Source organism: Sinohyriopsis cumingii, chromosome 13 (genome assembly GCF_028554795.1).
Source record: "Sinohyriopsis cumingii isolate HCF-2022 chromosome 13, ASM2855479v2, whole genome shotgun sequence".
NCBI lineage: Eukaryota > Metazoa > Mollusca > Bivalvia > Unionida > Unionidae > Sinohyriopsis > Sinohyriopsis cumingii.
In genome coordinates, this window is record NC_142973.1 from 46,856,349 (window position 1) to 46,861,386 (window position 5,038).

A 5,038-nucleotide genomic window follows, 5' to 3' on the forward strand; every position below is an offset into this window, starting at 1 on the left:
ACAAAGTCAACTAATTACTTTTCATTTGTTACCCACAACAACAATCAGCTTGATTGCATAGTTTCGGTCTTGAATTTAGAGAACCAGTCTGTGTATACAACAATGAATAATGTCATCCATAAATTACATATATTACAAAACACCCTCTTCAGAGAAAACTAAGAGAGAAAAAGAAAACACTTTATAAGAACATTAAGTTCCTTCCTATCATCTGGTCTTAAATGATGCAAAGATTATTAAAATTCATTAAATTTAGTTTGATCATGGGTCATTTGCGACAGTTTTTTCTCCTTGGAAGAAGGACTTATATGTGTATGTCTCATAGATTTGGGAGATTAGCTTTGAAGCAAACTGAATAGTAAATGATATCAAAAGACTGATATTTCGAAACAATACTATTTGTGCATGAAATGTACACAAGGAAATGAAATATGTACGTTTCATCTATGATATAATCTTTTCATGTGCAAGGATCTGAGTAACAGCAGCGCACTGATATCAAGCTGTCGATAAGGTAGCGGCTCGTATGCAGGACAAATATAAAGGCGGATAATGGCACGATTATTTCCCATGTGAGGCTCGTTGGTCTAGGGGTATGATTCTCGCTTTGGGTGCGAGAGGTCCCGGGTTCAAATCCCGGACGAGCCCACCATTTTGGAAATGAAAGTTAATACTCATTTTGTAGTATCCTGGTAAATGGTTGAAGCAATCTCTCGGGACAGCCATGAGTGAAATATTTCATTTTCAATTATTCGTGTAAATGCAATACTTTTGACGGATTCATTTCGGAAACGCTGGTGAATTGTCATTTCTCCAAAACTTGAAATAGGTTTTCATATAGTTAGTCAAGTACAATTAATTGGAAGTTAACTTCCCAGAACCCCATTTACGACTTCAGCTTCAGAGGATGTACTGAAATTCTTGAACAAATATAACTACTGTATGGACCAGTGGATTAGCATAGTTTTTCATTGCACTCTTATCTTCCTCTGAACAAAGTTAACCTCCACACCCATACAGAAAAAGTTTGTTTTAGACATCCTTATCAAAATGTATGCTAATAATTATTTAACTTCTGCCAGTTTTGATTGCATAGTTTCATTCTTGAATTTAGAGAACCAGTTTATGTATACAAGAAAGACTAATCTTAACCACAATTACATATGTCAGAAAACACCATCGTCAGAGAAAACTAAGAGAAATAAAAAACACTTTATAGTGACACTAAGTTCCTTCTTATCCTATGCAATAATGATTAAAATTCATTAAAATCAGTTTTTCCTTTGGTCATTTGCGACAGTTTTTTTTTTGTCCTTGGAGGAAGGACTTATATTTGGGTCATTATCTTCATTATTTGGACATAATGTCGACAAGTAACTGGAGAAGAAAGCCTGGCGATGAATGTAAAAACAAAAGTAATTTGAAGTTATTCTGTCTTCTTGTTCTGAAGCAAATTGAATAGTTTAATGATGACGAAAGACTAAGATTTTGAAACTTTACTAGTTGTGTATGAAATGTACTCATTCTCAAAAAGGAGCATGCCCATCAAGATATATAGACGGAATAAAGCTATCGGTCAATCGATAGATTGATATATAGATATATATTTCATCATTCCAACGAAGGAAAATACCCATCAAGAGAATCAAAATACTTGAACAGGCAATACAATAGACATATAGGCAGACAAACAGGCAGACAGGTTTACAATGGATTGAGATTGAAGCAGACATACAGTTATACATAGAGACAGACAGATAGATGCGAATGAATCTATGTACCATAATGGTCCCGCAGAATGTTCATTAAAAGTAAATAAATTAAATGCCTTTTGGTTTCCTCTGCATTCTCTTTATACAGTTTAAACAATACATCACATAAAACATGGTTTACGCATCATATGAACTATATTTTTAACTTTACAATTTTGATTTTGTTTTAACGTTAATTGCTAGGTCTGAATTAATTAGAAACATTCACCACTTACTACCATTCGATTTACACTTTTAAAAACCAGGCTTGTCGATACTCGGAAGACTGGATCTCGCCCAAAATGCTCCTTATATTTTCATTTCCTTTGTAAGCTCTATTCAAAGTGTAACTTTGAAACGCATCAGGAAATTGTTGTTGCAAATCACACAAATATTCACACAAATATTCTCTTGCAAACTTTGATTCATATGCTGAACATCGATTGAAACTAACAAATAACGTAATTGTTATCTTTTGTTGTGTAAGGTTGTAAGGAATGGAAAGAAGAAAAAATAAGAACGTCGATTAAAACCAGCAAAGAACATGTGTGCGTCTGCGTGTGTGTGTGTGTGTGTGATTTGGATTTTTAACGTAGCTTTAATAATCTATCAGTCATATCGCTACGATGTCCGCAGTGCGACAGATTATAGTTATATCTAGTACTGGGGCATCATGCCGCAGACATGTAGCATGATGTCCAACCCAGTCATATTATCCTGACACCAGGCGGACCAGTCCTAACACTAACCTCTTAATGCTGAGCGTGAAGCGAGGCAGCTGTTAGTAGCATTTTGTAAGTCTTTGGTATGACTCGACCGGGGATCAGCAAAGAACGTAATTGGTAGGTTGTGATTTTTCTTGTTGAGAATCTTTATTATTCTTAAAACATCAAGTCTCAGTTTACCCACTTTCTTGATTTTCTAACCTATTTCACGAAAAGCAACAAGCAAACGTCATTAAATGTTGTTGATTGTTACAAATCGTGTGGGAGATATGTATTGGGAATTTGACAATGCTCCTGAACGTACGACTTATTGGAAAAGTATTTTACGTAACAATTGATGAATCTCCTTTAAAACTATTCTAGTGTCCAGATTATGTTTTAAAGAAAGTATATGATACTAATTTAAGATGATGCGCCAAAGCATATTCACGCCTGAATTTTCAATCAAGTGTTCGGTTCATTAGAAAGCGAAACCATACAAAAGGCATATGGTCAATTAAGTGTTTTATCGTTGCAGTTCAAAGATGAACAAGTAAGTCAAATTAGGAAAACTTTGATGTTCAAAAAAATTCACATTTACTCTGCGAATGTATGTCTGTCCATATAATCAGTAAGAATTAAGAATAAAATGTCTTCAGTTAGTTCGCTCTAAAATTGTAAGACATTTTCATGAAACTTGGTCTGTCCTTATTTCAAAATCAACAAATTTCATTTTACTCCCGTTCTCTTATTGTGTGTGTCTGAAGGTGATAAATACTGACTACCACTTGATCAATATCATAAGTAGGTAACATCTTCGGCTAGAGAGTTTATTCTGTTTCTCGGATTTTCAAATGCAACTGTTTCTGCTATAACTATGCATCACCACGGCTCCTGTTCATTCACTGGCTTCGTATGTAACTGCACGTGTTACATTTCCAATAAGTACCATGTTTCCGTTCTTTTAAATGTTTTGAACGCAACTGATCGTGCAAAAATTGTGATAATCACCATGTCCTGGAAGAAATCTTCTGCTCTTGATGAGGAGTATAATGCAGTGTATGGCTTCAGACACCATGTGCGGCCAGTGATTTCCTCCCTTTAAAAGTTTCAATTGAAATAAATAGTCGCATAATTGCGATTCGAATTCAATTGAATATATTATAATTTTCTTCCTAAGTTATGCTTTCGGTGAAAATAATATCGGTGTTTTCTCGTTGTGTATGTGACATATGTTGGGAAGTTATATTTGTAGTTGTAGATGGCTAGATGATCAACCTGTCTTGCATTTCTTTACCTTTCAGAGATCAATCTTCAGGACTTCAATCAGCCTCAGCTTTCAAAAGTTGACAACCCTATTAAGAATAAATATGCTTGATAAAGTTATATTTACAATTATACGGTGCAACATTTTGGAATTGTTATCTTCACAGAGCTGTAACAACAATAAGTCATCTTGCAGATGCGGAACGTCGATTGAAACCAAAAAAGAACATAATTGTTAGTTTTAATTTGTAAGCTTGTAAAGAATGTAAGAAAGAAAAAAAGAAGATCGACTTTAACCAACAAAGAACGTACTTGTTACATTTGTTTTGCAAGCTTTTAAGGAATGTAAAAGAAAAAAAGAACGTGGACTGAAACCAACATAGATCGTAATTGTTATTTTTTGTTTTGTAAAGTTGTATGGAATATAAAGGAGAAAAACTAAGAACGTCGAATATAACTAACAAAAAACGAAATTGTTAGTTTTGTTTTGTTGAGAATATTTATTCTTCTTAAAACTTCAGGTCTCTGTTTAACCACTTGCTTGATTTTTCAACTTATTTCTCGAAATACATCGAACAAGCGTCATTAAATCTTGTTGATGTTGCAAAATCGTGTGGGAAATATGTGTTTGGAATTAACAATGCTCCTGAACCCATGCCTTACAGGAAAGGTATTTAACGTAACAATTGATGAATCTCCTTTAAATATATCCTAATGTCCCGATTATTCCCGTTTGCAAGTTTATTCTGTTGTATAATGTCAAATTTAGGAAATCTACTCCTTATTCCATTTCTTTTTCGTTTTAATTTTAATTGATGAATGTTGGTTGTTTTATCCAGTCAGGAAACTATTTTTCCTCCACATGGGTCCAAACGAGGAAACTATCCTCAATACACCTAACGTACAAAAATGGTAATTTATGGCCGTTGCACACTTTTCTTTCTCCAAGTATACAGTTTTAAGAGGCTGTAAGTTTGGTCAGTTTTTTCCAGGAAATCATTTGTATCTTTAAAATATGGATAGTGTTTCTGCGCCAAAGTGTTTCGATTAAAATAAATCCGCTCGGCAACACGCTCAGTCTGTCTTGAACAATCTGAAACAATGTGCCACTTGTCCGAACTTCGCTTGGCATAGTCCAGTTCTAGACCCGTTTGTGACTTTTCGGATAAATATAACAATACCTTGGTATTGAATTCGGAATACAGCAGTCGAATTCCCTTGTGTTCAGAAATCTACCTAAACATACTTTACCAAGACTTCGTCTGATTTCCATTTACTATTCAAAAATATCGTCGGACTTCCATGTTTTCGGCAAGT

The 5,038-nt window shown here is 34.3% G+C and overlaps 1 non-coding gene across 1 annotated transcript; it reads left to right on the forward strand.

The window, feature by feature from the left end:
• Positions 1–576: 576 nt before the first annotated feature.
• On the forward strand, positions 577–648 carry Trnap-ugg (transfer RNA proline (anticodon UGG)). Its single transcript has one exon. It is a non-coding gene; the product is annotated as a tRNA-Pro (tRNA).
• The last annotated feature ends 4,390 nt before the right edge of the window (positions 649–5,038 follow it).